Source organism: Mobula birostris, chromosome 14, assembly GCF_030028105.1.
Source record: "Mobula birostris isolate sMobBir1 chromosome 14, sMobBir1.hap1, whole genome shotgun sequence".
NCBI lineage: Eukaryota > Metazoa > Chordata > Chondrichthyes > Myliobatiformes > Myliobatidae > Mobula > Mobula birostris.
The window spans coordinates 48,006,295-48,025,541 of record NC_092383.1 but is presented as its reverse complement, the minus strand read 5'-3'; the positions used below and the strand labels follow the sequence as shown (position 1 = coordinate 48,025,541).

At 43.6% G+C, this 19,247-nt stretch overlaps 1 protein-coding gene across 1 annotated transcript in view; it reads right to left on the bottom strand.

Moving 5' to 3' along the window:
- dennd2da (DENN/MADD domain containing 2Da) overlaps positions 1-18,445 on the bottom strand; it is a 216,380-nt gene extending 197,935 nt beyond the window's left edge. The window contains exon 1 of the mRNA XM_072278510.1: positions 18,363-18,445. The gene's annotated coding sequence lies outside the window, so the exon portion shown is untranslated. The remainder of the gene's footprint in view (positions 1-18,362) is intronic.
- Between the last annotated feature and the right edge of the window lie 802 nt (positions 18,446-19,247).

Here is a 19,247-nt window from a genome sequence, read left to right as displayed (position 1 = left end):
GGAGAAGCTAAAGTCAGATGCATCAGTATTACAGTGGTGTGAAGAGAATTACAGAGGCATTAGAAAGGAGCTGTTCAAAGTTGTTTGGAAGGGGGACATGAGCAGGGATGATGGCAGAACAGCAATGACTGATGTTTCTGGGGGAAATTCTGAATGCATAAGAAAGATACATTACAAAGTTGAAGAAGTATTTCAAAAGGAGGATGAGGCAACCATGGCTGACTAAGGAACTGTTGGCCAGAGAGCACTATAGTCTACAAATCAGTAAATTGAATGAATCAAGGACAGTGGAAGCAGACAGACCAATTACCTTGGTTAGAAAATAAAACATAGAAATCCTACAGCACAATACAGGCCCTTCGGCCCACAATGCCGTGCCGAGCATGTACTTACTTCAAAAATTACCAATTGGGTTACCAATAGCCCTCTATTTTTCTTAGCCTCATGTACCTATCCAGGAGTCTCTTAAAAGACCCCATCATATCTGCCTCCACTGTTGCCAGCAGCCCATTCCACACACTCACCACTCTCTGCATAAAAAACTTAACCCCTGACATCTCCTCTGTACATGCTTCCAAGTACTTTAAAACTGTGCCCTCTTATGTTAGTAATTTCAGCCCTGGAAAAAAGCCTCTGACTATCCACATGATCAATACCTTTCATCACCATATACTCCTCTATCAGTTCACCTCTCATCCTCAGTTGCTCTGAGGAGAAAAGGCTGAGTTTACTCAACCTATTCTCATAAGGCATGCTTCCCAATCCAGGCAACATCCTTGTAAATTTTCTCTGCACCTTTTCTATGGTTTCCACATCCTTCTTATAGTGAGGTGACCAGAACTGAGTATAGTACTCCAAGTGGGGAGTGACGAGGGTCCTATACAGCTGCAACGTTACCTCTCAGCTCCTAAACTCAAACGCTCGATTGATGAAGGCCAATGGACCATATTCATTCTTAACCACAGAGTCAACCTACGCAGCAGCTTTGAGTGTCCTGTGAACTCGAACCCCAAGATCCCTCTGATCCTCCACACTGCCAAGAGTCTCCATCTGCCACTTCTCAGGCCAGTTTAGCATCCTATCAATCTCCTGCTGTAACCCCTGACAGCCCTCCACGCTATCCACAACACCCTCAACCTTTGTATCATTAACAAATATACAAACCCATCCCTCTACTTCTTCATCCAGTCATTTATAAAAATCACAAAGAGTAAGGGACCCAGAACAGATCCCTGAGGCACACCACTGGTCACTGACCTTCATGCAGAATATGACCCATCTATAACCACTCCTTGCCTTCTGTGGGCAAGCCAGCTCTGGATCCACAAAGCAATGTCCCCTTGGATCCCATGCCTCCTTACTTTCTCAATAAGCCTTGCATCGGGTACCTTATCAAAAGCCTTGCTGAAATCCATATACGCTACATCTACTACTCTACCTTTATCAATGTGTTTAGTCACATCCTCAAAAAATTCACTTAGGCTCATAAGGCACAACCTGCCTTTGACAAAGCCATGCTAACTATTCCTAATCATATTATGCCTCTCCAAATGTTCATAAATCTTGCCTCTCAGGATCTTCTCCATCAGTTTACCAACCACTGAAGAAAGACTCACTGGCCTATAATTTCCTGGGCTATCTTTTACTCCCTTTCTTGAATAAGGAAACAACTTCCACAACCCTCCAATCCTCCAGAACCTCTCCCTTCCCCATTGATGATGCAAAGATCATCGCCAGAGGCTAAGCAATCTCTTCCCTCGCTTCCCACAGTAGCCTGAGGTACATCCTATCTGTTTCCAGCAACTTATCCAACTTGATGCTTTCCAAAAGCTCCAACACATCCTCTTCCTTAATATCTACATGCTCAAGCTTTTCAGTCTGCTGTAAGTCATCCCTACAATTGCCAAGATCCTTTTCCATAGTGAATACTGAAGTACTCATTAAGCACCTCTGCTATCCCCTCCGGTTCCATATATAATTTTCCATTGTCACACTTGATTGGTCCTATTCTCTCACATCCTATCCTCTTGCTATTCATGTACTTGTAGAATGCCTTGGGGTTTTCCTGAATCCTGTCCGCTAAGGCCTTCTCATGGCCCCTTCTGGCTCTCCTAATTTCATTCTTAAGCTTCTTCCTGCTAGCCTTATAGTCTTCTAGATCTCTATCATTACCGAGTTTATTGAAACTTTCATAAGCTTTTCTTGACTAGATTTACAACAGCCTTTGTACACTACAGTTCCTGTACCCTACCATCCTTTCCCTCTCTCATTGGAATGTACCTATGCAGAACTCCACGCAAATATTCCCTGAATATTTGCCACATTTCTTCCATACATTTCCCTGAGAACATCTGTTGCCAATTTATGCTTCCAAGTTCCTGACTGATAGCCTCATATTTCCCCCTACTCCAATTAAACGCTTTCCTAACTTGTCTGTTCCTATTCCTCTCCAATGCTCTGGTAAAGGAGATAGAATTGTGGTCACTATCTCCAAAATGCTCTCCCACTGAGAGACCCGACACCTGACCAGGTTCACGTTCCAATACCAGATCAAGTACAGCCTGTCCTCTTGTAGGCTTATCTGCAAATTGTGTCAAGAAACCTTCCTGAACACACCTAACATACTCCACCCCATCTAAACCCCTCACTCTAGGGAGATGCCAATTGATACACCAGATGGACAATATTTTAACCAGATGGACTACACTTAGACCACTTAGACAACACTTAGACCAGATGGACTAAACTTAGACCAGATAGGCTATAATTAGACCAGAGAGACTAAACTTAGACCATAGGACACTCAAAGCTGCTACACAGCCATCATATTTGACCTACCAAAATGAGCCACCTCATATTTATCTGGGTTGAACTCTATCTGCCACTTCTTAGCCCAGTTTTACATCCTATCAATGTCCTGCTGTAACCTCTGACAGCCCTCCACACTATCCACAACACCCCCAACCTTTGTGTCATCAGCAAATTTACTAACCCAACTCTCTACTTCCTCATCCAGGTCACTTATAAAAATCACAAAGAGTAGGGGTTCTAACCCTAACCCTGAGGCACACCACTGGTCACCGACCTTCATGCAGAATATGACACGTCTACAACCACTCTTTGCCTTCTGTGGGCAAGCCAGTTCTGGATCCACAAAACAATGTCCCCTTGGATCCCATGGCTCCTTACTTTCTCAATAATCCTTGCATGGGGTACCTTATCAAATGCCTTGCTGAAATCCATGTAGACTACATCTACTGCTCTACCTTCATCAATGTGTTCAGTCACATCCTCAAAAAATTCAATCAGGCTCGTAAGGCACCACCTGCCTTTGACAAAGCCATGCTAACTATTCCTGATCATATCATGCCTCTCCAAATGTTCATAAATCCTGCCTCGCAGGATCTTTTCCATCAACTTACCAACCACTGAAGTAAGACTCACTTATAATTTTATGGGGTATCTTCACTCCCTTTCTTGAATAAGGGAACAACATCTGCAACCCTCCAGTCCTCTGGAATCCCTCCTGTCCCCATTGATGATGCAAAGATCATTACCAGAGACTCAGCAATCTTCTCCCTCACCTCCCATAGTAGCCTGGGGTACATCTTGCCCAGTCCTGATGACTTAGCCATCTTGTTGCTTTCCAGAAACTCCAGCCATCCTCTTTCTTAATCTCTAGCTAATGTTCAAGCTTTTCAGTCCACTGTAAGTCATCCCTACAATCGCCAGTATCCTTTTCAGTAGTGAATACTGAAGCAAAGTATTCATTAAGTACCTCTGCTGTCTCCTCTGGTTCCATACACACTTTCCTACTGTCACACTTGATTGGTCCTATTCTCTTGCATCCTATCCTCTTGCTCTTCACATACTTGTAGAATGCCTTGGGGTTTTCCTTAATCCTGTCCAGCAAGGCCTTCTCATGGCCCCTTCTGGCTTTCCTAATTTCATCCTTAAGTTCCTTCCTGCTAGCCTTATAATAGTACTGTAGTAATTTTATGTATTGCACTGTACTGCTGCTGCAAAATAAAAACAAAATTCTTGGCATACAGTATCTGAGTGATGACAGACCTGATTCCGATGTGGGTTTCTATTGTAGACTGAGAATGGGAAGAGGCCTGGGAGGGGGGAATCATTGTTGGGGAAAAGGGGAAGAGAGAGGAGATGGAGTGGGAAGCACCAGAGAGACATTCTGTAATGATCAATAAACCAATTGTTTGGAAGCAAATGACCTTGCCCGGTGTCTCTGGGCTGTATGTGCTCATACCACCCCCTGCCCCTGACATTCCTTCTCTGCCACCTGTCCCACACCCTTCCTGCAGCGTTCTACCCTCACCATTCCCAATATCCTTTCCACTCACCGCATTTACAAACTCGCTCTCTGCTCCATGTTGACAAAAATGGTACTGTACTCTTTTAGGCATCCTTGCTAATTGCCTGAGACTTTTGCACAAAATACTGTAGACAGAGTAGATGTAGGAAGGATGTTTCCTCTAGTGGTGAAGTTCAGGACCAGAGGGCACAGTCTTAGAATAGAGGGATATCCATTTAGAACAGAGATGAAAATGTATTTCTTTAGCCAGAGGGAGGTGAATCCATGGAATTAGTCATCTCAGACAGCTGTGGAGGTCAAGAGATTAAAGCAGAGGTTGATAGATTCTTGATTAGATCAAAGGTTACAGCGAGAAGGCAGGAGAATAGGATTGAGAAGGATAATAGGTCAGCTCTGATGGAATAGCGGAGCAGACTCAATGGGTCAAATGGCCTAGTGCTGCTCCAATGTCTTATGGCCTTATGAATCAGGGGACTCCGTACAACACTAAGCTCCCCCTACCAATCCCTATTCCTATCCCTGTTATGTTTTGTAACTCCAAAACATAATACTAATTGAAAGAAAAATACGGGGAGACTGGGAGAATGAGTATACTTCGTTTCTTTATTTTAGTGAGATGTGCATTTATGACACGGTGACGTGATGATATTCACTTACTTTTACATATAGTCCATAACAAATTATGTAAATGCTTAATCAAACAATATATTTACAATATTATTCAAATATTACTGAAATATTAAATAATAAGTTCTGGGATTCCCTCCATGTTAGTTGTGTTGACTCTGGGACTGCAAGAAGTAGTTCTGACAGCTCTGGCCACCTTTCTTCTCTAACAGTTAACTCTACTTTCCTCAACAGATGGGTGTCATCTCCAGACAATATCAGATGCAATCCCCACTGTGTAGGAGAGTGGTCCCCTTCCGGTCTTATCTTTCCAAATACCTACTTTTGATCACCTCTGTGGTGCCTTGCCAGGAGTGAAACATTGAGCTGCCTTTTCTGAGGAGCTCTTAGTTTGTCTCAGCTGTTTGTCCTGTTTATGCCTTCTGAGAATGGGTTTGAGGACATCCAAGTGTGAGCACAAGGGATGACGCAGGAACAGCATAGATGGTGAGTTTTTGGTTGTGGAGTGTCCTGCATTACAACTTGCAAGGAGGAAATAACCGAGCATCTGATTCAGTGTCAGTGTAGTGTGTTCTGCTGGTATTGCACTCAGTGCATTCTTTAGACTCTGGACAAACCTTTCCACCAAGCCATTTATAGCTGGGTGGTATAGTGCAAATGTACTATGTCTTATTCCATTCCAGAGGCCACAGTTTAAGAATAAGGGGTAGACCATTTAGAACAGAGTTGAGGAAAAACTTTTTCACCCAGAGGGTTGTGGATCTGTGGAATGCTCTGCCTCAGAAGGCAGTGGAGGCCAATTCTCTGGATTCTTTCAAGAAAGAGTTAGATAGAGCTCTTAAAGATAGCGGAGTCAAGGGATATGGGGAGAAAGCAGGAACAGGGTACTGATTGTGGATGATCAGCCATGCTCACAGTGAAAGGGCTGAATGGCCTACTCCTGCACCTATTGTCTATTGTCTGTTGTCTATTTTCAGGAATGACTGAAAATGTTCCACTACAAACTGTGGTCCATTGTCACTGACTAAGTGTTCTGGAACACCGGTCCTTGAGAAGAGGCTTCTCAACACATCAATATTGTCGTAGAAGAGGCTGTTGGGAACACTCTGGCCACTTTGTAACTGCATCCACTACTACCAAGAAATTTGTGCCCGTGAATGTTCTGGCAAAATCTACATGAATCTTCTGCCAGGGCAATATAGGCCATTCCTAGGCTCCTGGCATTTTCTGGACATGTTGGCATCCTGAACAGTGCATGGTAAGCTGCTTGATCTGCTGATCTATCCCAGGCCACCAGACAAAGCTTCAAGCCAACTCTCTCATTTTGACCATGTCTAGGTGACCAGCATGTAGCTCATCCAACACATCATTTCTCAGCCTGGATGTTACAACAACTCTCAATCCCCACATTTCTACTGGACATTCCAGCCATTTTGAAGGGTCATGTAGACCTATGACAATGTCCCTCTGGGTCATCTCTGCTATAATAGGAAGGTTTTTGATTTGCATGAGGGAGAATACATCAAGAGGAATGTCCTCTTTTGTAAATTTTTCAGGTATATCTTTATTCAAAGGTAAACAGGAATAATCCATCAGCATTTCCATGATTAGCTGTCCCCCTGAATTCAATCTTGTACTTGTGTCCTGTAAGAGACAGAGCTGATAACAGAAGGCAAGGCATCACAGGCAGCACTTCACTGGATGATGAGGATCATAATATGCAAGTATAGTGTCTGGCTTCACCATTTCCTTTGCCTTTTGGAAAACCACCTCACTCTGCTTTGTCCATTGGCATTTCTTCCAAATCTGCAGTAACGCGTTCAAGGGGTAGAGCACAGTAGCCAGGTTTGGCAGGAACCAGTTACAGTAATTGACAAACCCTAAAAAGGACTACAAAGGTGACATGTCCATTGGCCTTGAGGCCTTGAGGCATCCACTGCTGCTTGAATTTTCTGAGCACACCTTGTGTGTCAATAGTGTGACCACAGTAAGTGATGCTTGTTTCAAAGAATTCACATCTGTTGCTTCATGCTCTGAGAACATAACCTTCTTATTTTTTTTAACACTGTCTTGAGATTTTGGAGATATTCCTTTTCATCCTCACCGGTAAGAATATAGACATAGAGAAACATAGAAAACCTACAGCACAATATAGGCCCTTCAGCCCACAATGCTGTGCCGAACATGTACTTACTTTAGAAATTACCTAGGGTTATACTTTATACTCTATTGTCACAAAGCAATTGATACTAGAACGTACAATCATCACAGCGATATTAGATTCTGCGCTTCCCACTCTCTGGATTACAAATATTAAATATTACAAATATTAAAAATAGTAAAAATTAGTAAATATTAAAAATTTAAATTATAAATCATAAATAGAAAATAGAAAAATGGAAAGTAAGGTAGTGCAAAAAAACTGAGAGGCAGGTCTGGATATTTGGAGGGTACGGCACAGATCCGGGTCAGGATCCGTTCAGCAGTCTTATCACGGTTGGAAGGAAGCTGTTCCCAAATCTGGCCATATGAGTCTTCAAGCTCCTGAGCCTTCTTCCGGAGGGAAGAGGGACGAAAACTGTGTTGGCTGGGTGGGTCGTGTCCTTGATTATCCTGGCAGCACTGCTCCAACAGCGTGCGGTGTAAAGTGAGTCCACGGACGGAAGATTGGTTTGTGTGATGTGCTGCGCCGTGTTCACGATCTTTTGGTCTTGGACAGGACAACTTCCGTACCAGGTTGTGATGCACCCTAAAAGAATGCTTTCTACAGTGCATCTATAAAAATTAGTGAGGGTTTTAGGGGACAAGCCAAATTTCTTTAGTGTTCTCAGGAAGTAAAGGCGCTGTTGGGCCTTCTTGGCAGTGAACTCTGCTTGGTTGGACCAAGTCAGGTCATTTGTGATATTGACCCCGAGGAACTTAAAGCTTTTGACCTGTTTCACTGATGTAATTTGGGTCATGCGGTCCACTACTCCTTCTGAAGTCAACAACCAATTCTTTCGTCTTGCTGACATTGAGGGATAGGTTATTGTCTTTGCATCATGCCACCAGGTTCTTAATTTCCTTTCTGTACTCAAACTCATCATTACCCGAGATACGGCCTACAATTGTTGTGTCATCAGCAAACTTATATATTGAGTTTGATGGAAACTTAGCTACACAATCATGGGTGTACAGTGAGTACAGCAGGGGGCTGAGTACAGAGCCTTGTGGGGCACTGGTGCTCAGAGTGATTGTAGAGGAGAGCTTGTCCCCTATTTTTACAGCCTGGGCCCTGTCTGTGAGGAAGTTGAAGATCCAGCTGCAGATCTGAGTGCTAAGGCCCAGGTTCCGGAGCTTAGGAATCAGATTATTCGGAATGATGGTATTAAAGGCAGAGCTGTAGTCAATGAAAAGGAGCCTTACGTATGCGTCTTTATTCTCCAGGTGTTCTAAGGAGGAACGTAGGGCCAGAGAGATGGCATCTGCCGTTGACCTGTTGCTCCGGTAGGCGAATTGCAAAGCGTCAAAGTTGACCGGTAGGCTGTGATTGAAGTGTGCCATAACTAATCTCTCGAAGCACTTCATAGCAATTGATGTCAGAGCTACAGGTCGATAGTCATTCAGGCATGCCACCTTGCTCTTCTTTGGCACTGGGATTATCATTGTTTTCTTAAAACATGAGGGGATCTTAGACTGAAGCAAGGAGCAGTTGAAGATGTCAGCAAACACTCCAGCTAGCTCACTTGCACAGGCACGGAGAACCCGTCCTGGGACGCCATCTGGGCCCGTCGCCTTCCTTGGATTTATCTTCAGGAAGGCCCTTCTAACGTCCTTCTCGGTCACAATAAATCTCGATGCCACCAGGTCCGGTTCATCCAGAGGGAGCGGGACGCTCCTCTTCTGTTCGAATCTTGCGTAGAATACATAGAAACATAGAAAATAGGTGCAGGAGTAGGCCATTTGGCCCTTCGAGCCTGCACCACCATTCAGTATGATCATGGCTGATCATCCAACTCAGAAACCTGTACCTGCCTTCTCTCCATACCCCCTGATCCCTTTAGCCACAAGGGCCATATCTAACTCCCTCTTAAATATAGCCAATGAACTGGCCTCAACTGTTTCCTGTGGCAGAGAATTCCACAGATTCACCACTCTCTGTGTGAGAAGTTTTTCCTCATCTCGGTCCTAAAAGGCTTCCCCTTTATCCTCAAACTGTGACCCCTTGTTCTGGACTTCCCCAACATCGGGAACAATCTTCCTGCATCTAGCTTGTCCAATCCCTATAGAATTTTATACGTTTCAATCAGATCCCCACTCAACCTTCTAAATTCCAGAGAGTACAAGCCTAGTCGATCCAGTCTTTCATCATATGAAAGTCCTGCCATCCCAGGAATCAATCTGGTGAACCTTCTTTGTACCCCCTCTATGGCAAGAATGTCTTTTCTCAGATTGGGGGACCAAAACTGCACACAATACTCCAGGTGTGGTCTCACCAAGGCCTTGTACAACTGCAGTAGTACATTCCTGCTCCTGTACTCGAATCCTCTTACTATGAATGCCAGCATACTATTCGCCTTTTTCACCGCCTGCTGTACCTGCATGCCCACTTTCAATGACTGGTGTACAATGACACCCAGGTCTCGTTGCACCTCCCCTTTTCCTCATCGGCCACCATTCAGATAATAATCTGTTTTCCTGTTCTTGCCACCAAAGTGGATAACCTCACACTTATCCACATAAAATTGCATCTGCCATGAATTTGCCCACTCACCTAACCTATCCTAGTCACCCTGCATCCTCTTATCATCCTCCTCACAGCTAACACTACCGCCCAGCTTCGTGTCATCCTCAAACTTGGAGATGCTGCATTTAATTCCCTCATCTAAGTCATTAATATATATTGTAAACAACTGGGGTCCCAGCACTGAGCCTTGTGGTACCCCACTAGTCACTGCCTGCCATTCTGAAAAAGTCCCGTTTATTCCCACTCTTTCCTTCTTGTCTGCCAACCAATTCTCTATCCACATCGATACCATACCCCCAATACCGTGTGCTTTAAGTGTGGGACCTTGTCAAAAGCCTTTTGAAAATCCAAATATACCACATCCACTGGTTCTCCCCTATCCACTCTACTAGTTACATCCTCAAAAAAATCGATAAGATTCGTCAGACATGATTTTCCTTTCACAAATCCATGCCGACGTTAAGTTCGTCAGGAAGAGAAGTGCCACAGTTATTGATATTCCCAGTCTCTTCTTTGCGCCCAGTGATCTCATTTAGACCCTACCATAGTCTGCTGGCATCCCTTTGGTTAGCCTGGGCTTCCAACTTGGCTCGATATTGCCTCTTGGCGCTCTTAATGGCTTTCTGGAGTTCACGCCTGGATTCCGTGTAGCGACTGGTATCCCCGGACCTAAAAGCCGCAGCTCTAGCCTTTAAAAGGGAGTTGACCTCATAATTCATCCAAGGTTTCTGATTAGGGAATACCCGGATTGTCTTGCGAGACATACAGTCCTCCGTGCATTTCCAAATAAAGTCCGTGACAGCTGAGGCATACTCATCGAGGTTAGCTGCCGTGTCCTTGAATACTAACCAGACCACCGATTCAAAGCAGTCACGGAGGACCTCATCCATTTCCTCCGTCCAATGCGACACTACTTTTGACACCGTGACCTCCGGCTTCGGTTTCTGTTTGTAAGCCGGGAGGAGGAGTATGGCCTGATGATTCGATTTTCCGAAATGAGGTCGTGGGACGGAACGGTAGGCATCCTTGACTGCTGTGTAGCAGTGGTGAAGTATATTCGGGCCTCTAGTGGGGCAGAAGACATGTTGGTATAACTTTGGCAGCGCCTTTCTGAGGTTGGCCTGGTTAAAGTCCCCGTCTGTAATGAGCAAAGCCTCCGGATACCTGGTCTCAAGTTCACTGATGTTGGCATACAGTATATTCACAGCATACTCCACGTCCGCCTGGGGGGGAATGTAGACCGCTGTCAGTATGACCAAGGTGAATTCCCATGGCAGATAGTAGGAACAGCACTTCACCGACAGGCGTTCCAGGTCCGGGCTGCAGGAGCTTGTCAGTGCCAAATTTAGGGGACAGACCAAATTTCTTTAGTTTTCTCAGGAAGTAAAGGCGCTGGTGGGCCTTCTTGGCAGTGAACTCTGCTTGGTTGGACCAAGTCAGGCAATTTGTGATATTGACCCCGAGGAACTTAAAGCTTTTGACCTGTTCCACTTGCGCACCACCGAGGTAAATTGGGTCGTGCGGTCCGCTACTCCTTCTGAAGTCAACAACCAATTCCTTCGTCTTGCTGATGTTGAGGGATAGGTTATTGTCTTCGCACCATGCCACCAGCTTCTTAATTTCCTACAATTGTTGTGTCATCAGCAAACTGATATATTGAGTTTGATGGAAACTTGGCTACACAATCATGAGTGTACAGTGAGTACAGCAGGGGGCTGAGTACACAGCCTTGTGGGGCACCGGTTGACTCCATTTAGATAATAATCTGCCTCCCTGTTCTTACCACCAAAGTGGATAACATCACATTTATCCACATTAAACTGCATCTGCCATGCATCCACCCACTCACACAGCCTGTCCAAGTCACCCTGCATTCTCGTAACATCCTCCTCACATTTCACACTGCTACCCAGCTTTGTGTCATTTGCAAATTTGCTAATGTTACTTTTAATCCCTTCATCTAAATCATTGATGTATATTGTAAACAGCTGCGGTCCCAGCACTGAACCCTGCAGTACCCGCCTGCCATTCCGAAAGGGACCCGTTAATCGCTACTCTTTGTTTCCTGTCAGCCAGCCAATTTTCAGTCCATGTCAGTACTCTGTCCCCAATACCATGTGCCCTAATTTTGCCCACTAATCTCCTATGTGGGACTTCATCAAAGGCTTTCTGAAAGCCCAGGTACACTACATCCACTGGCTCTCCCTTGTCCATTTTCATAGTTACATCCTCAAAAAATTCCAGAAAATTAGTCAAGCACGATTTCCTCTTCGTAAATCCATGCTGACTCGGACCTATCCTATTACTGCTATCTAAATGTGTCATAATTTTATCTTTTATAATTGACTCCAGCATCTTTCCCACCACTGATGTCAGGCTAATCAGTCTATAATTCCCTGTTTTCTCTCTCCCTCTTTTCTTGAAAAGTGGGACAACATTAGCCACCCTCCAATCCACAGGAACTGATCCTGAATCTATAGAACATTGGAAAATAATTACCAAAGCGTCCATGATTTCTAAAGCCACCTCCTTAAGTACCCTGGGATGCAGACCATCAGGTCCCAGGGACTAATCAGCCTGCAGACCCAATAGTCTATCCAACACCATTTCCTGCCTAATATAAATTTCCTTCAGTTCATCCATTACCCTAGGTCCTTTGGCCACTATTATATCTGTTTGTGTCTTCCCTAGTGAAGACAGATCCAAAGTACCTGTTCAACTTGTCTGCCATTTCCTTGTTCCCCATAATAAATTCACCCGTTTCTGTCTTCAAGGGCCCAATTTTGGTCTTAACTTTTTTTTTTCTTTTCACATACCTAAAAAAGGTTTAACTATCCTCCTTTATATTCTTGGCTAGTTTACCTTCGTACCTCATTTTTTCTCCGCATGTTGCCTTTTTAGTTATCTTCTGTTGCTCTTTAAAAATTTCCCAATCCTCCGGCTTTCCACTCATCTTTGCTATGTTATACTTCTTATCTTTTATTTTCATACTGTCCTTTACTTCCCTTGTCAGCCACGGCCTCCCCTTACTCTCCTTAGGATCTTTCTTCCTCTGTGCCCTACACTGTGTAAGACCTACCCTGATTGGTCGTACCTAAGTGCAACATCTCACATTTTTCTGCATTAAATACCATCTGCTACTTCTTGCCCTTTTTTCCCAGCTGGTCTAGATCCCACTGCAAGCTTAGATAGTCTTCCTTGCTATCCACTCCACCCCCAAACTTGATAACACCCAAACCTGGTGTTATCCACAAATTTGCTGATCCAGTTAATCTCATTATTATCCAGATCATTGATGTCGATGACAAACAACAATGGACCCAGCACCGATCTCTGTGACACATCACTAATCACAGGCCTCTAGTTAGACAGGCAACTACCTACTGCCACTCTCCGACTTCTCCTGCAAAGCCAATGTCTCATCCAATTTAGTACCTCATCTTGAATGCCAAGCGACTGAACCTTCTTGATCAACCTTCCATGTGGGACTTCGTTGAATGTCTTGTGGAAGTCCATGTAGACGACATCCACTGCCTTGCCTTCATCAGCTTTCTTGGTAACTTCTTCAAAAAACTCTTTAAGATTGGTTAGACATGACCTACCATGCACAAAGCCTTGATGACTATCCTAATCAGTTCATGTCTATTCAAACACTCATATCTCCAATCCCTTAGAGTGCCTTACAATAACTTTTCTACTACTGATGTCAGGCTCACTGGCCTATAATTTCATGGTTTAGTAGAGCGTTTCTTAAATAGTGGAACAACATTATCTGGATAGACTTCCAGTACTTCAGCTGTTACTAAGGATCATTTAAATATCTCTGCTAGGGCCGCTGCAATTTCTGTACGACTCCCACAGGGTCTGAGAGAACACCTTGTCAGGCCCTAGGGATTTGTCCATCCTAATTTGTCTTAAGACTGCAATCACTTCCTCCTCTGTAATCTGTATAGGGTCTATGACCTCACTGCTTCTTTGCTTCACCTTTACAGACTCTTGTGTCTGTCTCCCAAGTAAATATAGATGCAAAAAATTCCATTTAAGATCTCCCCATCTCTTTTGGCTCCAGGCATGAATTACCATCCTGATCTTCCAGAGGACCAATTTTGTCCTTTGCAATCTTTTTGTTCTTAACATCTCTGTAGAATCCCTTCGGATTTTCCTTCACTTTGTTTGCTAGAGCAACCTCATATCTTTTTTTAGCCCTCCCGATTTCTTTCTTAAGTGTTCTCTTGCATTTCTTATACACCTTAAGTACCTCATTTGTTTCTATCTGCCTATATCTGCTATGCACCTTAACCAGGGCCTCAATATCTCTCAAAAACCAAGGTTTCCTAAACCTGTTATCTTTACATTTCATTCTTGAAGGCCTCCTACTTACCAAGTACACCTTTGCCAGATAACAGCCCGTCCCAAAACTCACTTACCAGATCATTTCTGATACCATCCAAATTGACCTTTCTCCAATTTAAAATCTCAACCCACAGACCAGACCTATCTTCTTACATATTTACTTTGAAACTAATGGCATTGAGATCGCTAGATGCAGTGTTCACCTACACAAATTTCTGACACTTTCCATAATAGGAGATCTAGTAACACACTCTCTCTAACTGGGCCTTCTATGTACTGATTAAGGAAACTTTCCTGGACACATTTACTAAACTCTATCCCATCTAATGTTTTTACAGTATGGGAGCCCCAGTCAATATGTGGAAAGTTAAAATCATCTGCTTTAACAACCTTATGTTTCTTACAGAAGTCTGTGATCTCTCTGCAAATTTGTTCCTCTAATTCTCTCAGACTGTTGGGTAGTCTGTAATATAGGCCCATTAACGTGGTCATACTTTCTTATATCTCAGTTCCACCCATAACACCTCTCTAGATGAGTTCTCCTGTCTGTTCTGATGGAGCCCTGCCATGACATTTTTCCTGACTAGTAATGCCACTCCTCTCCCTTTAATCCTTCCTGTTCTATCACATCTAAAACAACAGTACCCCGGAATATTAAAACTGCCAGTCCTGCCCATCCTGCAACCAAGTCTCACTAATGGCTACAATATCATAATTCTATGTGTTGATCCATGCCCTGAGCTCATCTGCCTTTCCTACAATACTTCTTGCTTTGAAATATATGCAGCTCAGGGCATTAGTTGCACCCTTCGGTTCCTGACTTTGTTTTAGGTCTTAACATCTGCCTCCACAACCATTTCACTATCTGTTCTGGCACTCTATCCCCCTGCAACTCTAGTTTAAACCCAACCCACCCCCTCCTGCCCCCTTCAGTACGAGCAAACTCTCCTGCTGGGATATTAGTCCCCTCCTTCCAGTTTAGATGCAAACCAACTCTTCTGTACAAGTCTCACCTTTGCTAGAACACAGCCCAATGATCACAGCCAAAATTCTGAAGCCCTCCATCATTCACCAACTCCTTAGTCATGTGATAAACTGTATGATCTTCCTACTTCTGGCCTCACTAACACATGGCATGGGCAGCAATCTTGAGATCACAGTCCTTTACCTTAGCACCTAACTCCCTGAACTCACCTTGCTGAAGCTTGTCCCTCGTCCTACTATGTCATTGATATAGGGACCACGCACTCTGGCTAATCACCCTCCCACTTAAGACTGCTGAGGACTTGATCCAAGATGTCCTGGACCCTGGCACCCAGGAGGCAACATACTGTCCGGGAATCTCATTTTTGTCTACAGAACTTCCTTTCTGCTCCCCTAACTAACAAATCCCCTATTACCACAGATCATCACTTCTTTCCCCCTTCCCTTCTGAGCCACAGAGCCAGACTCAGTGCCAATGACATGATCACTGTGGCTTTCCTCTGCTAGGTCATCCTCCCCAGTAGTATCCAAAGTGGTATACCGTACCTGTTATTGAGGGGGATGGTCACAGAGGTACTCTGCACTGGCTGTTTAACACCTTTTCCCTTCTTGACTATCATCTTGTTTACTGTGTCCTGCACCTTGGGTGTAATTACCTCTCTATGCATCCTGTCTATCACCCCCTCAACCTCCTGAATGATCCAGGGTTCATCCAGTTCCAGCTCCAACTCCTTATGCAGAGTGTTAGAAGTGATGGCTGGATGCCCTTCTTGCAGGTGAAGTAATCAGAGACACTGAGGGTCTCCCTGCCATCCAACATCCCTCAAGAGGAGCATTTGACTAACCTGCCTGGCATCCATACCACTTTATTTTTAAACAAATAAACTTAAAAAAAATCTACCAATAGCCTTCTCTCACTCAAGCTTCTCCTCACTGAATCCTCAAAGAGCTAAAGCCTCAAAATCCCCAATCTAACTCTGTCCATTCCAACAAAGGCCACTCCATTTGCCCCTGCCTTATTTTTATTTGCCCTTAAGAATGAATCCCAATCTCTGACTGGTTGTTGTTCAAATGCCGAACCTCCCGAGAAATGCTACTTTTTGTAAAACACTCACCAACTTGTGTATGTCACCTCATTCCCTATCTCTGATTGGCCACTGTTCAAACTTGGCTGAAATGTTTCCCTCCAGAAACATTTGCAAATATATGCTCTATCCTGGGCAGCAGGTATTGATCAGGTATTGGGCACCAGTACTGGGTTGATGGTGACCTTACAATCACCACAAATCCTGACAGGCTCATTCCTTTTTGGCTACGGGAATCACTAGTGTTGCTCCTGGGCTCAACTGAACCTTGGAAAAAAAAATCCTTTAGCCTCCATGCAATCTACCTCACTTAGTTACATTATCGCGGATGGTATAAGGAACCGGACAGGGCCTATAACTATTGGGTGTGTCATTTTCATTTAACACTATTTTATCCTTGATGTGTTTGAGTTTTGCAAAGCTATCCTTGAACACTGCTGTGGCATCATCCAGTAACTTTCTTACTTCACTTTTAGTTGACTCAAGGGATGTAGCATGCAAATAGTTACCTAATCAAGTTGTGGTTGTCTCAGCCAATCACAGACCCACAATGCTGGCTATCCTGCAAGTCCAATGTGACCTGGTTGTTGTATTTCACTGTTACAAGTGTCATTCCTACAGGAATTATTTGCTCCAGTATAAGTTCTTAGTTGGATATCTGCAGACTTCAGTTCAGTATCTCTGAAATGCTGCTGAAACTCATTTTGTGGATTGACTGAGACAGCTGAGCCAATGTCCAATTCCATTTTAATTAATTTTCTGTTTGCTTTTGGAGTAAGCCATATTGCTTGTCTCTTGTTAGTTTTCACATTGTAAATCTCAAAAGGCTATACAGTTCTGTAGTTCCTTAAGGCTGTTTTAAGGTGGTGATGGGGACAAGCTCCCACTATCTATTAAATGCTCCCAATAGTGTGCACCTCAAATGGCCTCTAATAACCAAGTCCAGCTCCTGGCCTTCATATGTGGCTGAGCTACTAAGCCCAGCAGAACCATTTCTACTGATAGGGTAAGGGTGGGTTACTGGCGCATTAACCAGTTGCTTTGGGCAGATGGGGCTCGTCAGCTGTGGTTGGCAGCTCATCTAGGAGAAGGAAAACTCTGATCTCAAACCTCCACTGCCTTGCAGCTGTACTTACTCATGGGGAAGGCTTCTGGAGTAATCCCTGAGGGAAAAATCCAGAGCTGGATTCCCTAAGGCAGTCCTACATTGAGCTCAATGCTGACTGGCATCTCCTGCGGTGCTGCTGGTACTCTGGTCTCTGCCATTCCTTTGGGTTCATCAGTTGCGTGGAGAGGGGGTGTTTGCTACATGGGCAACAGCTTGCTCTCCAGATCGTACTGCCCAGGCTTGCATATCTAGACAGCTAGGATGCAGTATCTGTGGTCAACTCTGACTGACGGAGCCCCTCACCTCACCCTCATACAGACCTGTTTTCACTTTCTCACATTTTTCACCAACAACATGTAGAGTAGTGCAACTTGACTTTTTACCTTTTTCTCTTCCCTGTGCAGTTCATGTACTTTTGTCTGCCCAACATGCTCTTTGTATGTGTCTTACTTTGATGCATTTTCTGCAAGATTCACCTTTAAACCTGCTGTGGTCTGCATTTATGTGAACCCCTGCCACAATGGTAACACAAATTGCTGGTGTCTGTTTAGACAATATAACTTTGTTCACACTCACTTTCATACCTGACTGCAACTTAATTGTGCCCCTTGCTGCAGTTTCCATTGATACGGCAATTTCAACTGCTCTTTTAAATGTGCATTGTGCTTTTGTTAGGAGCTGTTCTTGAATGCTTTCTTGTAAGATCCATAATCTAAATGATCACTCAGTGTATCATTAAGCCCATCACTGAACTGACAATACTCAGACAATCTCTTCAATGCAGCCACATAAGCTGAAATGGACTCCCCTGACTTTTGATTCACTTATGAAACCTAAAGTATTGCAATCAACAATAGTTTCAGTTCTAAAGGTTCCTGCATTACTTTCACAATATCAGCAAAGCTCATTACGGCTGGTTTGGTTGGAGTAGTTAAACTTCTAAGCAAATTGTAGGCCTTTCTACTCAATGCACTCAGCAAAACTGGCACTCACTTCTCATTGACTATTTCATTTGTTTTAAAATACTGCTCAATTGACTTAATATACATCAACCAGTTACCTTTTGTGCAATCATACACATCTGTATTTCCAATGTAGACAGTTCTGCTTTTTAAAAGTTTATGATTATTATAACCCACTACTCACTGTTTATGAACTTGCGAATTTCGTCTGTGTTCCGTCTTTTTTTAACTTGACCCTCTTCTCCTCTTGCAAAGAACACGTGCTGCTCTGAAGAAAAAAACATGCTAACTTTTTCAAAACTCGACCATCTCGCTGCACTTCAATGAGTAGGTAGTCATCTTGGGTCTATTTTAAAACTTACTCATTGCTACTGTTGTTTTGTAACTCCAAAACATAAAACTAATTGAAAGAAAAACACAGGGAGACCGGGAGAATGTGTATGCTCCATTTCTTTGCTCAAGTGAGGCACACACTTATGATGCAATGGCATGATGACATTTGCTGTCTGTGTATTTTTACAGATTACCTGTGGTAATTTAAACAAAGAATTCTTAATCAAACAATATATGTACAATATTATTCAAATGTTACTGAAATATTAAATACACAACAACCCTGTCCTCAACTACACTCTCCACTTAACATTCACCTCTCCTTTAGTTGAGAACATAGACATAGAACAGTACAGCAATAGTACAGACACTTCGGCACACAATATTTTTGCAACATTTTAACCTACTCCAAGATCAATAACATTCACTCCTCTATCACCCACCGTTTTTCTATCAGCCATGTGCTATGGCCATGAGTCTTAAATGCCTCTCCCTCCACACCTGGCAACCCATTTGACACATGCACACTCTCTGTGTAATAAACCCACATCTGACATCCAACCTAGACCTTTCTTCAATCACCTTAAAATTATACCCTCTTGTATTAGCCATTTCTAACCTGGGAAAAAGTCTCTGGGTAGTCACTCTATCAATGCCTCTTATGCATCTGTCAAGTCATCTCTCAATCTCCCTCAAGCCAAAGAGAAAAGTCCAAACTTGCTCAACGTATCCTTAT